The sequence below is a fragment of the Prionailurus viverrinus genome, chromosome A1 (genome assembly GCF_022837055.1).
Source record: "Prionailurus viverrinus isolate Anna chromosome A1, UM_Priviv_1.0, whole genome shotgun sequence".
Classification (NCBI taxonomy): domain Eukaryota; kingdom Metazoa; phylum Chordata; class Mammalia; order Carnivora; family Felidae; genus Prionailurus; species Prionailurus viverrinus.
The window spans coordinates 57,013,312-57,035,740 of record NC_062561.1 but is presented as its reverse complement, the minus strand read 5'-3'; the positions used below and the strand labels follow the sequence as shown (position 1 = coordinate 57,035,740).

The window sequence follows — 22,429 nt, the reverse complement described above, 5'->3', positions numbered from 1 at the left end:
TCACAGTCTGACATTGTGCAGACGAAAATCCATTTTATTAGATGGTGACATTTAAAAATATTATTATAGTAACAAAATGAATGCTTGTCTCCTTTGCAGTCACATATTCATGATGTTTTGTAGTCTTTCTATATCATGAAATGAGAAAATAAATCCTAACTTCAAGTAAAACAATATACTTTCTATAACATATGTACTGGCATCTGTTTAGTTTTGTCTTTTATTGCAGAAGTTTATAGTTATGTTTCTGTTCATAATTTTTGGATAAAAATAAAAGACTAACATTCTATTATGTAAAATATTCTATAGTTTAGGCTGTATCCATACAAAAATAGAAGGACTATGAATTTATAATTACAGTAATATCTGTTAAGTATCAAATAGATAAATGAAGGTCAAACTATTATTTCCTTTCCATAGCTAAGAAACAAATGTGATCATTTAGGAATGTCTAACCATAGAAAATTTGGTATATAATATTATCCATCAATTTTTCACAATCAATGCTTATTTTTAATACATCCTGTCTTGAAATAGTTTTAACACTATTTATCAGGTCCAGGAAATTTCTGTCTCCTCGCTTCACTTTAGCTTTGGTGTGTTTTAATGCCATCTTTTTTTCTCTAATACTTTCAGTCAAATCGGTTATATTATCTCTATCAATTGAACCAATTGCCAGAGTCAACTGTGGAGTCAACATAATAAGTTCAATCTAACAATTAATTAGCAACTATTTTCTGACTGGTCATTTAGTTTAAAATGATACTTAGTTAAAAATGATACAGCTAGTTTTTGTGTTGACATAATATTTTTCCAAGAATAAGGTAGAAAACATAATCTAAACTTAAACACTTTAATGTGTACTCTTAAAATCTAAATAAAGAGGTTCAAAGTTAATTCCATTTCGCATTAAAGTTCTGACTTAAGAAGTGTTTGAGACCACAACATTTTCCTCTATTATTCACTCCAAGAATATATTCAGAGTCAAGTTTCCAGAAGAACAAATGCTTTTTCTGAACACTAGTAATGCCACACAGGAAAACATAAAAGGAAAAATCATATGGTATATAAAATTTTAAAAAGGAGGGCACAACATAATCCAGAATGGATCCATTCAACTTTCTCTTTCTATCTCCTCCCTCACAATATTAGGAAACAATGATATTGCAACCTCAGCTATGTTCTTGATATCATTTGCTGTGTTTGTATGCCATCTTTTGCTGTGTTCAAAGGTAAACATAAAAACACATTTCTTAGATATTCCCTTAGGTTTTCCAAAAATAGCATGTAAAACACACTTTTTTTAGGGCTTGCTTTTCTCATCCAGCAATACATTATGGGAATACTCCCAAGTGTCCTATTAATAATAATGACTAGTAATAAACCAGTCTGCTTAATGATTGTAATAGTCCAAGGAATAGAAGTAGCATATTTTATCAACTTTTCCCATATTGACTCTGTTTTTTACTTTATGAAAAAAAGGCTTCAATAAATTCTACGTATGTATTCTAGTTTAAAAAATAACAACTTGCTATAAATTACATTGTCTGGAATGGAAATGAAGGGTTGTTTTATTATTAATTACATTTTCCACATTGCTTTCTAAAACAGCTACTAACTCTTCACCCTTCACCCAGAAACACCTCTCCTTTCACTCCTGCCAAAACAAGGTATTATACAGAAGTATATATACATCGTTGTTGCTCTAATTTCCACCCCTATTATCAGTAAATTTGAATATGATTCCATTTTCCTGTTGGCTATTTGGGTTTGCTGTACAGTCAAATTCCTCTTCGTGTACCTTGCCCAATTGTCTATTGGATTTAGTTATTTTCTTCTTGTCAGTATTAAAGTGTTCTTTGTGGAGTATAAATGCCAAAACTTTGTCCGCTTTATTACAACAGAACTTTAACATTTATTTCTTGGCATTTTAATGTATACACTGAATTTTAAATTGCATGCATTTCTTATTTATAGTTAACAATCAATATAATGTTGATTAATCAATATAATCAATATAATGTTGGCTAATCAATATAATGGCTCTTTCTTCTTTTCTACCACTCTTTACATATTTTGAAAATAATAGAGAAAACAAGTCCTTATACAAGGTCTTTTCACACCAAGATATAATGCTTGCCACATATCCTGAAGCCTTTACTATTTGTTCACTCCAGGAATATATCTTAAGGTCAAACAGATGTTGACTCTAATTGAACTTGTCATTAGATAGATTAGACCATTTTCTGCATCAGAGATAAGAAAAAAAATTATTAAATGTGTCTCTGATTACTGGTCTTTCCATCAATCACAAAAATATCTTGGCCATCTGATCTTACTCTACCCTCAATCTAGAGGATAGCTCTGAGAATCTCATATTAGTCCATGGAATTCTTGTCTCCTCCATCAACCTGCTTCTTCATTTTCAAAATGTCAGTTGAATGATCTCAAAGATGATACAAATGTATTAAAAGAATATCAATTAAAATATAATTTTTGAAAGTATGTTTAAATTATTTTTAGTACCAAACATAAGTTTGTTAAAATATACATGATTATTATTTCTCACAGAAAGGCTCATCTTAACAGCATATAGATATTCATTTTCTAAATTTGCACAATAAAATTCGAATTTTTACATTTGGTTTTTATCAATCATTGCAGATTATTATTAGGCCAAATATACCTAAAGTACATGGGTGTACTTCCAATAAAGAAATACAGGCATAATGTAAAAGTAAATAATATATCAACACATCCCACCATGAGCAGGATGTCATGTTTAGACAGAACTGTGTATGAGGGTCTAGTCATACACAGTGCTCCACTGAGAAGTATCATAAAATATGTTATTTACATTAAATTTGGAAATACCAAAATCCAGAGAAATAACAAAGAATCTTAAGTTATAAAGAAAATATACTTAAATATGATATGATATATTATTTGCCATATTCAGATAAAAGCAATATTATGGGTAAGAAGTAAGAATGGCTGAATATCTTAATGCATATATACAAAATATACACAGAAATGTTATATGTACACATCTAATGTATATTATATACACAACATATAAAACTGTATACATGTTAATTTTTTCTCTATTAGTTAATATATTAATAATGTAGTTTATAATAATCAATATATAAAATATATTACTTACATATAAGCTAATATATTATTACCAGTAATCAACTTATTAAAATTTTACTATATGAATTATATCATAATTGTATTATATATTGATTACATGTCTAGTACATCTTATGTATATTAGATAATAAACATAAAAATATGTTGTTTATTGCTTAAACATAATAATTTCAGATATAAAGTATAAATTGAACATAAATCACAGTATTTTAAGATTTATACTAATTGTTTCTTGAATTTCATTAATGTGATAATATTAATAAGAGACAAAAAAGGCATCCAAAATTACTTTTAGTCATGGGCATATATGGCACATGAGAATATATGGCATATATCTATCAGAGTATAACAATTTTATTTTTAATCTAACATATTAGTCATGAAAATCAATTCATGTGAATAAGTAAAAATTAGTGAATTATTTAATGGCTCCTTATTATAAAGACAGTTCTTATAGAGAATCTAAAATAATGAAAATGCATTCAGATAACTAAACATGTAACATTTAAATGAATCTTTATTTGAAGAAATTTGAAATAAATGTCATAACTGTTTCATAAAGCTTCAAGGAATGTTCATTTTGGAAGAGGATGTACAAAGTAAATACTGTGTCCAGTACTCTTCTACTATTAAATAGTTGTAAAAATGGACATTTAACCTGCTTCATAATTTTTATCAAGAAGTTATTATATCAAGAATAAGTACCATAAAAGAGACTCTTAACTACAGAGTACAAACTGAGATTTGCCTGGAGGGGAAGTGGGTGGAGGTGGGGGTTGGGGGGATGGATTAAATAGATGATAGGTATTATTAAGTAGGGCACTTGTGATGAGCACTGAGTATTGCATGCAAGTAATGAATCACTAAATTCTACACCTGAAACTAATATTACACTGTATGTTAACTAACTGGAATTAGAATAAAAACTTGAAACTAAAAAAAATAATAATAAAATAAAATAAAATAAATAAAATTTTATCCTACTTTTTCATAAAACAAGAGACTCATAAAAAAATGAAAACCGAGTATTTCAAAACTAATAAAATATTTCTCTCAGATATCTGGACCAGAAACAAAGTAGAGGACATTGGTATCACTCTGGAAACAGTTCTTTCAAACTGAAAAGAAAGGTGAAAAGAGCTAATGCCAGTGACAGTCGAGTTTAATCTTATGCAAGCAGAATTTAATTGGATCAACACATGTTTCAAAAATTATCTCTCAGGTAAATTCTCTAAATTAAAATTAAATTGAGATACTCAAATAGACTCCTGGTGATGATAATTACATTTTACATGAATATTTAGCTTTCAATACACAGATATACTTTTCAGTAAATACAAATGCTTTTATATATCATGTATGTTGAAACCATTTTTGAATGGCTCTAAGCACCTGAGAACCAAGGCTTGCTAAACACATCCATATTGTTCAGATTTCATATATACCTAAGTTTATTGAGTACTTATTACTGACATTATGCTCTATGTCTTTGTGTCATATTATCATAGCTAATCCACATTACTACATTCTATTTCTCTTTATTTAAACAGATGAGGAGTCCATGGCTCAGAGAGTTGAAGTAACTTTCCCAATGTCACATAGTTTATAAGACTCAGGATAAGAATCTAAATCCTTCCAAAAAAAAAAAAATCTAAATCTATCTACCTGCAAGAAAAAGTTGTTCTAGCTTTTTTTCTTTGCCAAGAAAACCCCAAAAGCTAAATTAAAAAGAGGATATAAAAAAGGTCACCACAATCTTGAGAAAGAACAAAGCAGGAGATATCACATTCCCTGCTTTCAAACTATACTACAATATACAATAGTCAAAATAGAAAGGTACTGGAACAAAAGAAACATACACATCAATGGAACAGAACAGAAAGCTCAGAAAATAATCCTGCACATATATGGTCAATTAATCTATGAAAAATAAGGCAAGGTATATAATGGGGGAAAAGATAGTCTGTTTAATAAATGGTGCTGGGAAAACTGGACAGCTATGTGCAAAAGAATGAAACTGAACCATTACCTTATACTATATACAAAAATACATTTAAAAATGGATTAAACATTTGAATGTAAAACCTCAAATCATAAAACCTCTAGAAGGAAACAAGTAGTAAGCTCTTTGATAATATTTTTTTTGGAGCAGTCTCCTCAGGCAAGGGCAACAAAAGCTAAGATAACCATATGGGATTACATCAAAGTAAAAAGCTTTTGCACAGCACAAGAAACCTAAACAAAATGAAAATTATACCTACTGGATGGGACAAAATATTTGCAAATCATACATCTGATAAAGAGTTAATACCTAAAATATATAAAGGACTTATACAACTTAATATCAAAAACAAAACAAAAAAAATAACCCAATTAGAAAATGGGCAGAGGACTTGAACAGGTAATTTTCCAAAGACATACAGATGGCCAACAGGCACATGAAAAGATGTTAAATATCACTAATCACAGGGAAATGCACATCAAAACTACAATGAATTATCATGTCACACCTATAAGATTGGCTATTATTGAAAAGTCAAAAAATAATAAGTGTTGATGAGGATATGGAAAAAGGTAAACCTCATACACTGTTCATGAGACTGTAAATTGATGCAACCACCATGAAAAACAGTATGAAGTTTTCTCAAAAAGTTAAATATAGAACTATCATGTGATCCAGCAATTCCACTTCCAGGTTTCTATCTGAAAAAACAAAACAACAATCCCAAGAGATATATGTATCCCCACGTTCACTGCAACATTATTTACAATAGCGAAGATATTAAAGTAACCAAATTGTTCATCTATAGAAGAATGGATAAGTTTAATATATATATTAAATATCACTCCCCCATAAAAAAAAGAACGAAATCTTTCCATCTGTGATAACATTGGTGGAGTCAGAGAGTATTATGTAAGTGAAATAAATCAGACAGAGAAAGATAAACACCTAATGATTTCACAGATACATGGAATCTAAAAAACAGAACAAATGAACAAACAAAACAACAGAAACAGACCCACAGACACAGGAAACACACTATTCGTTACCAAAAGCAGGAAGGATTGGGGGACAGGCAAAATAGGTAAAGGAGATTAAAGAAGCCCAAACTTCTTGGGTCACCTGGGCAGCTCAGTCATTTAAGCCAGTGACTTTGTCTCAGGTCATGATCCCACAGTTTGTGGGTTCAAGACCCGTGTTGGGCTGTGTGCTGATAGCTTAGAGCCTGAAGCCTGCTTTAGATTCTGTGTCTCCTCTCTCTGCCTCTCCCCTGCTCACACTCTGTCCCTTTCTCTCTCTCTCTCTCTCTCTCTCTCTCTCTCTCTCTCTCTCTCTCAAAAATGAATAAGCATTAAAAAAATAATTTAAAAAAGAGGCACAAGTTTTCAATTATATAATAGGTTAGTCATGGTGATGTAATACACAGTTTACAGAATATAGTCATTAATATTGTAATAACTATATGGTGACAAATGGTAACTATTCTTATTGTGGGGATTATTTTGTAATGTATAAAATATTGAATCACTATGATGTACACCTGAAATTAATAGGATATTGTATTTCAATTATACCTCAATTATAAAGAAAGAAACAAACAAACATTATTCAGCTTTCGTATGTTTCTGATCCTCTCTCCTTTTTCTTCTATTAAAGTTCTTACTACATATATTTAAGTTCTATGGTATTTTTCTTTCTTTCTTTTATATCTGTCCAGGAAATTTTCTGGATACACACACACACACACACACACACACACACACACGTGCGCGCACGCGCGTGCACACACACACACACAAATAACTTAGATGATTTAGAAACCATAGGTAAGGTATCCAAAAAATAATGTAATGCAGGGGCACCTGGGTGGCTCAGTAGGTTAAGAGCCGACTCTTGGTTTTAGCTCAGGTCATGATCTCATGTTTCATGGGTTCATGTCCCACACGTTTGGGATTCTCTCTCTCTCTCTGCCCCTCCTCTGCTTGCTCTCTCTCTCTCTCTCTCTCAAAAATAAATAAACTTCAAAAAAATAATGTAATGCACACATTATTTCTAAAATAAATTCCAACAAAAGAAAGTATCTTTCATTTATGAAATCTTCAAGCTTTCCATGTGTGGTATTTTAAAATACCCACATCTTGAAATGACTACAATAAAAAAACAAGACTTAAATATAGAGCACTAGTAATTTGCCTAACAGGCAAAACACAGTATATAGCATTAGGATGAGGAGATGAGAGTTAAAATACAGTGATGTTTTTGGAGAGGCTGATAAATCTGCTCTGATGTCTCATTACACTTTATCTGAGAGATTACGGAGTTACTAGGTCATTTCTGAGGTCCTCCCGGGAACTTTCATATATCTACACCATATATTATTCTTTCATCTGCTATAACAAAATTTACTCCATTTACTCCTTTACTTTCTTTCATTTCCAAACTATTTATCTTTTTCTTTTTTTCTTTTTTTTTTTTTTAGTTTATTATTTTGAAAGAGAGAGAGTGAGAGCATGGGGCAGAGCGAGAGAGGGAAACCGAGAGTCTCAAGTAAGCTCCATGCTGTCAGTGCAGAACCAGACGCTGGACTTGAGCTCCTGAACTGTGAGATCATGCCCTGAGCTGAATACAAGAGCCACACACTTAAACTGATTGACCCACCCAGGAACCCCCAAACTATTTCTAAAAAGAAAGAAGAACTAGTAACTAAAAGTGAGAAATGAAATCATTAAAACTTGTTGACACTATGGACTATTGCCCATATTATTTTTTCTTACACAGCTTAAATTCTAAAGTGCAAATTTTATATTAAAATTACAAATTTTATATTACTAATGGTAAAGCTTTTGTTATCACTTTAGATAAATTAAAAACTATTTAAACAGAAATACTAATATCAACATTCAACAAATACACTGCTTTAATTTTTTCTCAGGAATGTGGTTATGACTTTTTTCACTGACAAAGTAATATATATCTTCAAGAAGGTAAATTTACAAAGCACACAAATGCTACTTATGAAGGATGAATGAACTACTTAAGTAACTGAACAAAGAGATTGTGATTGTGAAATTCATTTGAAACAAAGTTATTTTATAATGAGTGATTGTAAGAGTCAAGAAGCATCTATAGTTGTGCCAATTCTTTCCATCATATCTGTAGCCTCTCTCAGGGTCCTTAAGAGTCTTATGAGAATTAGATTAGATTACATGTCTGATGTGGTAGAAACTCAGTGCCTTTGGGGCTCCACTAGAGAGATTGCACAAGAGGCCATGGAATCATCATGTTAGAGTACAGCTAACCCTTGAACAGCCTTATGATTCTCTTAACATTTTTTCCTCTGGCTTACTTTTATGGTAAGAATACAGTATATAATACATATACAAAATACGTGTTAACTGTTCATGCTTTCATAAGGCCATCTGGACAATAGAAGTTAAGTAGTTAAGTTATATGCAGATTTTCAGGTATATAGGGGTTGGCACCTCTAACCCCTACATTGTTTCAAAGTCTATTGTATTTTAATTGTACTGATCATTTGAGGATTCATTCACAGGTTTTGACTGTTTCATTTTATATTTACCTGGTTTCTGTATCATGGGAGAAAGAAATCAAGAACATCTTATTTTCTTGTTCACATATATTACCAAGTAAGACACAAAGAATAAGTCATTCATAGTAACTATGAGTGGAATGCACTTGCAGGAACTATAAACCTAATACAAAATACTGACACTTAAAAAATAAAAAACTAAATTATATCAAATCAATAATAAAATTTCTCCCATGGTTCCCTGGACATATTTTGAATGAATAAAATCATTGAAAGTTAACAGCCATAATGATGCCATCAACACAAATTCTGCAATGCAGGATCCATCTAGTTATTAATGGACAATATTTGTTGTATTGATCAGGCCATTAAAAGAGTAATAAATGCCAGTTTCCAACGTGTGTATTATCTTGGACTTAATTTATAAGCCCCTCAAATCTATCATTGTAATACTTTACCATCAGTTAAGCAAGCAAAATCAAAATATAAAAACTAAAATCACTAAAGGTTTAGGTTTATTGTTAAGGTAATATAGTTCATTCTAGGAAAAGAAAGAAGAATTCAAAAACTTGCAATCAATGAGAGTAGGGTTTCCCAATTCAGGTTTAAATCCAAATTTAATGGGCATTAATTGCATACTTCAAGAGTAAATGCAATTGTTATACGTAAATCTGAAACTGACAATTTTGAAAATACTCAAAGCATCATTCCAGTCTCCTGGGTAAAATCTCGGAAAAGTAGAACTGAAATGGGATGGCAACTTACTTAACTGAAACCTAATTATTGTGTTTTTGCCTCTCTGAATACTGTGAAGTGAATGAGGTGGCAGGAAGTGAAGCTAGTAAAATGAATCTGCGAAGCCCCAAGTTAGCACTAGGTCTCCAACACTATTAAGGAAGAAATTTCCTGGCCCATGTACTCAATAATGATAGTCTCTGGAGTGACAACATTTCTTTGCAGAAAAGAAAGTGTCAGGATATTATAACTTGATATATTAGCAGCCTGGCACTTACTAAGAAAGAAGAATTAGTCTAAGCAGCTTTAACCTCTGTAACAACCCTGAAGGTAGGTACTATTATAATCACCATTGTACAGGCAAATAAAACGAAATCACTAAGCAGTTAAATGATCTTCTCAAAGTGACACAGGTAGACAGTGTCAGAGTCAAGACTTGAATTCACTGTAACCTGCTCCAAGACTTTCAACCATCATGATTTTTGTCTCTATAAGCATCTCTCCTGTTTTGAATCACACTGTTCTTGTCGCATTTTAAATTTATAGTTAACTAGCACATTTCTGACCCCAGTTTGACTTCCTATAAAGATGTAGCTGTGATGTACCTATAATTCTGATTTAAATGTTCTCATTCATGTGCTATTCGCCTTTGTTTAATTTATAATTTGGATATATGGTAATAAATACCATTATTTATTTACCACACCAATAAATTAAATATTTCAAATTTCCTGGCTATCTCAAGAGTAAATTAAGTAATGAATCTTTGTGTGGAATAAGCATAAAACAAAAAGAATGTCATAACTGGCCATAGATTTCTTATAAGAAATCTCCAGTTTCTTATAAACTGATTTTTACCTAGTAGGTACAAAGAGTATATTTATTAAGTTAAATATTCTTTCAAATGAAAAAAAATTGCCTGATTCAACTAGTTACCTACAAAGACTTTATATCTTCTTGTTCTGAGTCACATTTCTATGCTGATAATATATTTCCCATCAATATGTAAGATGGCACCACTCTATGGAATTTTTTTTATTAAATTTTTTTGCCTCTTCCCAATGGGAAACAGCTGACTGATGGTAATTTTGATACTCCATTCCACTAGGGCCATCACAAAGAGAGATTATGGTTATACAGATTCAAGCACAGATATGGTGGCTTTCTCATCCTTCTATTTCCTGGAGTCCAATATATCAAAACCAGGATAAAGAAAAGAAAACAGAGGAAACATCTGAGGTTTTCTCTGAGCATGGGAACTAGAAAAAAAAATAGAGTTCAACTGTAGCATCACAATACTAGAATGGAATTGAAAGGATTGAAAACAGAAGCAAATGAATGATAAACCATATTTAATTATTACTTAAAAAAACTTTTTTAAATGTTTATTTTTGAGAGAGAGGCAGAACATGAGTAGGAGAGGGGCAGAGAGAGAGGGAGACACAGAATCTGAAGCTGGCTTCAAGCTCTGACCTGTTAACACAGAGCCTAATGTGGGGCTCACACTCACAAATTGTGAGATCATGACCTGAGGCGAAGTTGGATGCTTAACCAACTGAGCCACCCAGGCATCCCTCATATTTAATTGTTTAGAAGCGATTATCTCAAAGGAGAGAAAAATGGAGATTTGAAAGAGGAATGGAAAGGTCAGAGAAAGGGAAATTTGATTTCTTGAAGACCTCTCCAGAAAGCAGCTTTATGAAGGCAGCAACTCCTTGAGGTTAATGGCCTAATAGCAAAGGAGGAGTTGGGGTAAACAGGGTGCCTTTATGAAGGCAGCAACTCCTTGAGGTTAAAGGCCTAATAGCGAAGGAGGAGTTGGGGTAAACAGGGTGACATTCTCTTGTGGAACCTGCAATGTTTAGAAGCTAATTAAGACCTTGAACTCAAAGACAATTTTGTGCATTTTCCTGAATGTGTGTGTGTGTATGTGTGTGTCTATCTTACAGTAAGATCATTTATGATCATGGGGCCACACCCCTCTTCCACTACATTAGGTTACATTACTTTTCTGTGCTATTAGTGAAAAGAATCTGGGTTTTTGCCACAGAAGTATTAATGGCACAAATAATCAGCAAATTTTTCATATTTGGATGTATTTCCAATACATTTCATGATTTTTCAAGATAAAAAAGGATTAGTAATGTAGTAAAGAATAGACTATTCTCAAAGTTAGTAGTTTTTATAACGAAAGGCCTGAAATACAGAGTTTGAGTGACATTGTTTTGAAGGTATAGGCATGTCTCTGAAGAAAACTCTTTAATTCTCTCTTTTATCCAACTTCTACTATGGTCTCACATAGAGACCATGACCCATTTTTCTCCTTAATTGACAATTTATATCATTATTATAGGTTGGTCATATTCCCTACAGCATGAAATTGCAAAGGGCTTGACCCAGACTCTCTGAGCATGTTTACTTTCTTTCTTTCTTTTTTTTCCCTACTCTTACTACTACCCAAATTAAGTGTTTTCCAAATACTCAAGTTTTTGTATTGTTGGGAGATTTAATTTCCACTTCGAGCTATTTTTGTATATCTGTGATTCTGCAAGAGAAAGGATGAACTTGTGTAAAAATTATATATTGTCAACTTTTTCAAACTAATATTTTTTGGGAAAAAGGGAAAACAGGGAGCTCTGAAAAGGCTTAATGTTCTTTTCTTTTGTCCTCTTTCTTTTCCTCCACCAATTTCACCTGTCTTTTTCTAATTTAAAAACATAAAAGGAAAGCTGGAAATTAACTCAGCATGGCTCCATGTTTAGTGATACATTTGAGAGAGAGAATACATCTACATTAATTGTAATAAGTGGACTTCTACATTATCTGAGCCATTAGAATAGCTTATGTATCTATTCCTTTTTTTTTTCTATTTCATGCTGCTGGCAATTGAAGATAAAGAGGATTTTGTTTGAGACGTGGGTCAGCCATCACTTCTGTACTTTTTTTCTATAAAATAATATGACCCTGTTACAGCCATGGATGAAGGCTAGATAACTTTAGTTAACTGGAGGATAAGTAGGAGGGGCACATTTGCTCATTCTTGTCACTTGATTAGTTCCTTTTTCTCTGACACTGCTGCACTGTCTTTGACAAACAGTTATTCTCAATGCAATGGTAGTCCCCAAAATCTGATTTTTAAAAAGAAAGAAATTCCTATTAGAAAGAGATATCGCTACCGCAAGAAGTCTCTGCCATATGTAATTTGTTTTAAGATCAAGTGTTAAGTAAACAAGAACAAGAACTACTATTGCGAACAAAGGCACTACGAAACATTTGAATACACAGTGGGTCTAGTTTGGCTTTATTGACACAAAAGGCATTGTGTATTAAGGAAAGAATCACATTTCAGTGTCACATTATCTATCAGAGAACATAAAATGGGTATAAATAGAAAATTCTTCCCTTCCATTAGGAAGTACTTATGGACCGAAGAAAGTAAAGACAGGTATCCTTCCCTTGGAGACTAAGGAAAATAGACTTCTAGAGCCACAGAAGATTTGGTTCAAAACAGGATTTCTCTGAAACATTCCTACAAATCAGGAAGATTTAACAGCATCTCTTAATACTGAACAATATCTAACAAAATTTGTTTACTTTATTTTGTTTCCCTGTCTGACAAAGGTAGAAAATTAAACCATCTATTGAATACAAAGTCATGTACTACCACTTGAGTGCTATAGTAAAAAACAGAGTTCGAGAAATTAAAATATGAGGAAATAATTGTCTTCATAAAGATTTTATGGACACAGATTGTTGTTCTCATTGTGCTGTAGAAGGCACAGACTTGGGAAAAGTCAATGGCCTCAATTAGGTTTTCCCAGAGTATAGAAAAAGCTGATAGAAAAAGAGTATAGAAAACAGCATAATTAATTTCTTTAGAAGAGATTTTTTTCAACTGAGTTTTAGGTTATTGAATACATTCACTTAATATGAGCCAGTAGCTATACACAGATTCCAAAGTCAATATTGGAAAAATATAAACCACAGAATAATTGGGATTGATTACTTAATCCTTCAGAGAAGGTATGTTTATTTAAGACAGACAGTAATGGGGTGGCTGGGTGGCTCGGGTAAGAGACCAGCTCTTGAGCTTGGCTCAGGTCATGATCTCACAGTTCCCGAGTTTGAACCCTGTGTCAGGCTCTGAGCTGACAGTGCGGAGCCTGCTTGGGATCCTCTCCTTCTCTCTCTCTGCCCTTCCCCATTCATGCTCTCTCTCTTTCTTTCTTTCTCTCTCTTTCAAAATAAATAAACATTAAAATATTATGAAAAGAGACAGTAATAAATTAAGGATTTGTGCTGTAATGCCTAGAGCAAAGACTAGCAATTAAAATAATAAAAATGGCAATGATAAAAATAAAATAGATACAGCTAAAAAAAACAATAGAAGACATAAAAGGAAACACTACAATTATTCAGTGTACTCAAATGAAGGTAGAAAAAATAAACAAAGAGAATGAAACATTTCAAAGTAAATAGGAAGATAACATACCAAAACCTCACTGTATTGATAATCACATTAGTGAAATTAAGGTAAACATTTAAATTAAAAGCTGACATCTTGATTGGATATTAAATATGTAATGTTTCCAGCAGATGAAATACAAACATAAAGTGACTTAAAAGTCAAATGACAAGAAGAGATGTATCACACAAATGCTAATCCTAAGAAAGCTGGAGTGGTTAAATTAATATTAGAAATAGTATAATTAAAGGTAAGATACAATATAAGACACAAAAGAGAATGTTTCATCATAGTAAAAAGTTTAACTCATCAGTAGGACAAAATAATCCTCAATATGTATATGTATGTATTTAATAACAAAACTCCCAAGTACTTAAGGCTTATTTTAACATACTAAAAGTATAAAAATACAAATCTACAATTACAATTATAAATTTCATCATCAGTAATTGATAGAGCCCACAGGTTCACATACATACACACACATTTGTACATGTATACCTAAGTATACATATACAAAATAGATGCATACACATATGTGTGTACATAATCAATAATACAAAAGATTTGGACATCATCAAACATCTTAACCTAATGATAACAGTAATTAATATTATGAAACACTACCATTCAACTGCAACATACATTTTTATAATAAAATGAAAAAATAATTATTGAGGATATATATTCTTTGTAAGGGCACATTAAGTATAAAACAAAATACAGCACACACTACACATAAAACAAGTGTCAATACACTCTAAAGTATTGAAAGCATACATAGTTTATTTTCTGATCACCACAAATTTGAATTAAAGAAGGTCAGAGGATATCTAAAAATAGGTAAGTTCGAAGCTGGCTTGAGTTTGGTATTTCTACCTTCATTAATCCTTTTTATATGGGCACTCCTCGGAAAGAGATAGGTACTCACTTTTGCTTTCAGTTCTGAAACACATGTTCAAAACAAATTACAGAACTCTTCCCTTATCTGTGGGATAGCAAGACTCCCTGTGAATGCCTGAAACTGCAGACAGTACCAAACCCTATATATACTAAGACTTTCCTACACATACATATGATAAAGTGTAATCTATAAATTAGGCACAGTAAAAGATTAACAATGACTAATGATAAAATAGAATAATTTTAATAATGTACTGTAATAAAAGTTATGAATGTGGTCTCTCCCTCTCTCTCAAAATATCTTAGGTACTGCATTTACCCTTCTTGTGATGATGTGAAATGATGAACTGTCTTGTGTGATGGGATGAAGTGAAGTGAATGATGCAGATACTCTGACTTCTGACCACAATTGAATGTGGGTGACTGAAACCATGAAAAGTGGAACCATGGATAAGGAGGACTACTATGCCAAATATATACTACTGTGCTCCAATGCTGAATGAGCAGCTGTTTGCCAAAGAGAATAAAGTTTCATTTTTAATTTAGTGATTGATCTTCATGTGCACAGACCTCTAAGCTAGAAAACTGGGTAGATGGAATGGGGTAGAGTAGGACTCAGGTATGAAAACCATTCAGAATTCCCTATAAGATATTGCTACCAAATGAAGGAGATTTAAAACATTTCAAAAGTAATCTTAAATTTTATTGAATATAGGAAAGAAAGGTAAACGTTGATGTTAGTAATTCTTTGAATATAAATTTTGCCCCTTCAATTTACTTTTCATCTTTCTAAGTCCTTAAACAAACCACTAAATAATTCTATACCAACTTTAGAATTTATATAACTGGATAATAATACTTAATTTCTTTATCTGGCTATGATTTGATTATTTAATATTCCTTAAAGTTATGATAATGGCTATTTCTAAATAATTATAATGTTAAAGAAAATATTTCCCTATTAATACCAGAGAAAAATATCCATTAGATTTTTTATGGCTGCAGAAAAATACAAGGCATTATATTAGAAATAAACAAAATTTCTGGACATATTTATTTAGTAGTTAATAGATTTAAACTTTTTTAAAAAAATTATTAAACATTATAAGGACCATCCAGAGAACATAAAAAAATATTTAGTAAGAAAAAAGAAAAAAAACCCTGTCAACTGGACTATTTATTCCATTATTCTCCATTTTTTTCCCTTCACATTTAATCTGAAAGTAATACCCAAGTCCACCCAAGTTTAAGATAAAAATATAATTTTTTTTGATGTAAGGTATTTACTTTCCCTATTATTATTATTATTATTATTATTATTATTAATATTATTTAGAAGTCTTTTAACAAGCTGGTTTGAATTTTTTGCAAGTTCACAGGCTGGATAAAGTCACATGGTCTGATTATAAGGTATCATTATTAAAATCTCTTTTTATGAAACCATTATTTTTGGGAAATTTAATAAAAATAGCTTTATGAAATCCGTAGGCAGAGAAGAAAAACTGCGGATTGTTTATATACTTTTTGAATCTTCATCCATATGTTGAAATATTTAGCCCTGGTCATACTTTCCTGGTTATTGTGAAATAGTCCCATCAGTACATTTAGCCATAGTATTTTCTAGAAAAGCTACTGGCCATTTCTCTATCTCAATAGTTAGAAAGCCCCACTTAATTCTGTGTTTGTTAGAATGGTAGTCTCTAACTTCATCTGAGCTGAATGAAATGAAAATTTCCTCCAAATTTACATGAAATGCTTTGTGCTTAATTATAGTGGGGATATAGAAAATTACTTTCATGGAAGAGAACAGTAGTGGCCAGAATACCAGTGCATTTGGGCATCCCAAACTGGATGACATCCAATTGCACACAAAGAATCACAATTACAGACCGGCATAAACCAAAAGCTAATGTGAGCCAGAACCCTCTATCTAGTTTGACTGACTTTGTTTTATTCAAATTAAAATTTGTTTTATTCAATTTGAAAATGTTCTCAAACCACTGAATGACTGAGTATAATTACTCATTTTAAAAACACATTTGAGGGTAAAGCACACATTTGCCTCTCACATGTTTTATATTTCAAGATATAAATTTCGTATTAAATGAGTATAATTTAGGAATAGAATATGATGAGTGATAGGTATTAAGGAGGGCACTGCAGATGAGCACTGGGTGTTAGAGGTAAGTAACAAATCACTAAATTCTACACCTGAAACTAATAATATATGGTAACTAAAATTTATTTAATTTATTTTATTTTATTTTTTAGTTTATTCTGAGAGAAAGAGAGAGAGAGAGAGAGAGAGAGAGAGAGAGAGAGAGAGAGAGAGAATGAGCCTGGGAGGGACAGAGAGACAGGGAGAGAGAGAATCCCAAGCAGGCTCCTCACAGACAGTACATACCCCAATGTGGGGCTCAAACTCATGAGCTTGTGAGATCATGACCTGAGCCGAGATCAAGCATCAGATGCTTAACCAATTGAGCCATCCAGGTGCCCCCACTAACTAAAATTTAAATAGAACTTGAAACATTAAAAATAATAAAAAATAATAAAAAATAAAACAATTATGACAGGTAAGGACAAAGACATAGAATATGATACAAAATTGCAACAGGTGAAAGAGAACTATTTGTAAGTGAGGAATACAGGCAATAGGGAGATGGAAAGGTATGACATTTATCTAGTGGAAGAAGAAAGATTTGAAGAAATTGGTGCAGATCAACAAGACAGAGATAAGGCAGGGGGTACAGATCAGGGGATGGTGGGGGTTGTGAAGAGAATAAAGAGGCAAAAATGTGGGGTAGTATGGATTATTTTAACTACAGAAGAGTGGCTTAGCAAGATTTCAGTGTTATTTCTGTCTGATAATTAGAGTCTGGGTCAAGCCTGCTACATTCTACTCCTCATTGTTTCGGTCATGGTACGTCAATCCTCCTTTGGAGTAATGAGATTACAAAGAGAAAAAACTTCATGCAAATAGAAAAGAACTGTATTTGAGCAATAGCAACATAAGGCATATTTAGTTGCACCTTTGGAGAAGGAATGAAGGAAAGTTTGGATGGAGTTTTCCACATAAAAAACTGCCACTCATAGGTCAAGAATATGACCTACATTCCTAAATGTGTTGACAGAACATGTGGGCTATGGGAGAGTTTCTGTCTTGTCTTCTTGCTTCTCCTGAATGGGAAGATTTTAGTCACTGTAATGTTAAGTAATCCATCATGTATTTGTGTAACCAGATTTTCTTACTTAGGGTTTTCATGCATCACTCTTCATACATGACACTTCAAATATTAGAAATGTAGAGTTGGGAAAACATGGATGCTCCCTTTGTCAATACTTCCTTTGGAATTCAGAGTAATCTAGGTAGCCTTTAACTCAGAAGATCCTCCCCACTCTATCTTTACTTTGAAGGAATGGGACCACTTATAGAGGAAGACTGCGTACAGAATCAATAGCTTGGGATACTGAACAAATAGGTGGTGATCCAGGGTCTATGGATTTAGAAAATGAACATACACTGATGGGGTATAGATGAACTCAAAGCCCCACATGCTGGCCTGAGGTGTGGTTTCATTAGAGACTGTGCACCTAGATACATGCATTCTTAGTTTATTGCAGGGGTGGGTGTTTTAGGAATGGTAGAGATACTAGTTCCCTTTTTCCCTCAAGGGAATATTGAGAAGTAGTTCCCATTTAGGGGAGGAGAAAATGTTTTTCATCAGAGGAGAAAAACAAGGCTTCAATCAGAGAAGAAACCCAAAAGTATGAGTATTATAAAAATGTTTCCTTAACCAACATCAAGATGTCCAAGAAGATGAAGACTAAGAAAATAGGCAATGGGACAGAAGCAACATCTGTAAGATATGACTAAGGTATAGCCAGGGACTGAGAGATAGAATAAAGCCATTTTTAACAGTTGTTGTATCTCTAGCATCTAGAATACTTGCAAGAATATAGGAGGCTATTAACAAGTATTTGTACTTGAAATGATGAATGAGGGGGAAAAAAACCCTTGTATGTTTCTCTCTATTCTTCCCTAAATGTATAATTTATTAAATTATGTATGTGGTATTTTTATTGACTGTGTGTTTAATTTGTGATTTTCCACATTATAACGTAATTATAGTAAGTCAGCTAAATTGACCACTTTCTGATTTTATTTCTTAAATATTTTTACTATTAACTAAAACTTTATGCCTTTTTCCTCTTTCTATACAATAGAATGTCTCACTTTCCTTTTTTAAGATTTTTATCCCTGCTATATCAAGAATAATGACAAACTATATTACAAGACACTAGTATTCCTAGTAGAAATAATATCATATATTCAAAGGTTCTTTTTATTTATAATAATGTTTATATAATATTTATTTATATAATGTTTGTAGTGTAAAGCACACATATTATTAAGTACACAGCCCAGAAAATTTTTATAAAATTAAAACACCTGGTACCTACCTCTATTCACTCTATGCATATTGACTTGTCCCTAATCTATCATTACCTCTTTACTAATTACCATCTTATTTTGAACATTTTATAGACATAGTAATCTCAGTATGTTCTCTTTTCTGTCTGGCTTTATTCAAGTAATATTACTTTGTTGAGATTCATCTATGATGTTATTTTATATTTCAGAATCACGTTTAATTGTATGAATAAAGCTCAATTATTGTTTTAATCTACTCTACTGTTGATAGGGTTAAAATTAAATAAAAATGTTCATTGGACTTGAGAATTCCCTGAGCAGACAAAACCCATTAAGCCAGTCAAGCAAAACTAACTCTAGCTTATTTCATCAATATAGCATAACTTAGGTTATTTCTTGTAAATGTCTCTAGTTATCATAAAATAAACTTAAGTCATCCTTTTTAAAAATGATATGAGAGTGTGCCTCAGTGGGTCAGTTGTTAAGCACCTACTTCCACTCAGGTTATAATCTCACGGTTGGTGAGCTCGTGTCCCGCATCAAGTGAGCCCTTTCTCCCTCTCCTTCTCTCTCTCTCTCTCTCTCTCTCTCTCTCCTCTCTCTCCCCTCTCTCTCTCCTTCTCTCTCTTTCTGCCCTTCCTGGGATTCTCTCTTTCTCCGCGTCTCCCTCATTTGTGCTCCCCCTCTCTCTCAAAAATGATATGAGATAATCGCTTTAACCAATCCCCTGCCATATGGAAACCCCATTGTAATAACTAACCAATCATTGTAAAAGTTAAGCAACTTCCTCATTTCTACTTTATAAGCCTTTCTGTAACATCATGCCTCTAAGCTTCCTTTCAGATTTGGGTTTGAATGTTCCCAGTTCACGAACTGTTCTTATATGCATAATAAACTCTTACTAAATATTGTTTTATTGATCTAGTGATCTTCATTTTGCTATTTCTAAATAGCAATATGACAATAGGAATAGCAATATGACAATAGGAATTTGAATATTTCCATTTTGAAGCTTTATGAATGTTGTTTTGAACATTCTAATACATGTGTTTTAGTGTATATATTTATGTATTTCTCTTAGAGATATATCTGGGAGTAAATGTTTTTTAAGCCATAGGTTATACATGTATTGGTCTTTAACAGTTATTCACAAATGGGTTTCCAAAGGGCTTGCAACAATTTATATTCTTAGAACAATTACATTGGTAGTGCACATACTGAACATATTTTACAACACTTATTATTAAGAGTTTTGTTTTGTTTGAATTCTAGCCATTCTAGTGGGTTTTCTTGATAATAAATTATGAAGCTTGAAAAAATGAAAGGTATCTGAGAAACAAGCAGTCCTTGCATTCTAGAATGGAAATAGAAATTTGTTTCCAAGGCAGATTTTGGTTTTCCCCTGTGGAATGTCATTTGCTGGGCCACTAATGACTAAAAGCAGTTCTTATGGAAATAATTTATATGGAAAAATGAGAAAATTTTGGTACTTCAGAATCAGTTATTTGATAATTATTCTATTTTGAAGTGTAATTTGAAAAGCAAAATAACAGCAACATATTCTGTAAAATAGCACAACTTAGGTTATTTTGAAGCTTAGGTTATATTGAAACTCTTCAGCTTCAAAAACTCTGATTTACTATATATACTTTGCCCATTTCCCTATGGTTGCTCAAGAATTTACATGTATATATTAACTTATCAAAATCTACTTCAAGTTTCTATTGATTTAATTCCAGTGAGATTCAGAAACATTACTCTTGCATGGCTCTACTTCTCCCCTCTTCGTTTTGGGCTATTAATATTATAAATATTGCAACATTTAATAAACCTAACATAATGTTTTTATTATTATTTTATAATCATGTTTTTTAAATTGTTATTATTAGAGTGCAGTTGACATACCATTTTACATTAGTCTCTCATCTACAAAATAGTGATTAGGCAATCCTATGCATTACACAATGCTTACCAGGATAGGTTGTTTATTATCATATATTTTTAAAGACATCACAAGAAGAAAAGAGAGTAGTATATACTTTTGGTGTTTGTACCAATGGCCTTCTTATTTATCATTTCTTTTTTTAAAAAAATTTTTTTTTCAACGTTTATTTATTTTTGGGACAGAGAGAGACAGAGCATGAACGGGGGAGGGACAGAAAGAGAGGGAGACACAGAATCGGAAACAGGCTCCAGGCTCTGAGCCATCAGCCCAGAGCCTGACGCGGGGCTCGAACTCCCGGACCGCGAGATCGTGACCTGGCTGAAGTTGGACGCTTAACCGACTGCGCCACCCAGGCGCCCCTTTCATTTCTAGTTGCCACCATTTATTCCCACGAATCCAAGTTACCCTTTGCTGTCATTTACAGAGCCCAATACACCTTTGCTCTCATTGCCTTCTTTGTGCTACGACTAGCCCAACAATTACATCTATCTATCTATCTATCTATCTATCTATCTATCTATCCCACACATATATTTATATTTATTAAATTGGTTTTAATTCAATTTAGAGAAAAATATGCAGGTATATATACTGTCTCTCATAATTTCATAATTGCCTTTACTAGTTCTGTTTTTATGTGTGTAGGTAGATTTGAATATCTGTCTGGATTTACTTTTGTTCAGCCTGAAGAACTTCTTTTAGTATTTCTTGTAATGTTTCTCTGCTAGATGCAGGATACTTCATTGACAGGTTTTTTTTGTTTTCTTTTGTTTTGTTTTTGCAGGACTTTGAATATACTTTCTAATTACTTCCACTATTTTTTTTTAATGTTTACTTTGAGAGAGAGAGAGAGAGTGAGCAGGGTAGGAGCAGATAGATAATCCCAGCATAGAGCCCAACATTGGGCTTGATCCCATGAATCGTGAGATCATGAGTTAAGCTGAAATCAAAAGTCAGATGCTTAATCAATTCAGCCACACAGGCACACCAACTTCCCCTACTTTTGACAAGAGTTAGCTGCTGTCTTTATTGGGGACCATTTGTAAGTAATGAGTCATTTTTCCCTGGCTACTTTCATATGTTTTGCTTTATTATGGCTTTTCACAACTTTTAACATGATGTGTTTGCTTTATTCTACTTGGATTTGTCAATCTACTTGGAAGTGTAGACTAACATTTTTCCTCAAATTTGGGTCTGGAATATACACTGTCCAGTCATTCTCACATGGTCTTCCTTAG

At 32.4% G+C, this 22,429-nt stretch overlaps 1 long non-coding RNA gene across 1 annotated transcript in view; it reads right to left on the bottom strand.

The window, feature by feature from the left end:
• The window catches only part of LOC125176838 (uncharacterized), a 297,248-nt gene that overhangs the window by 25,783 nt on the left and 249,036 nt on the right, over positions 1-22,429 (bottom strand). The gene's annotated exons all lie outside the window — the stretch shown is intronic.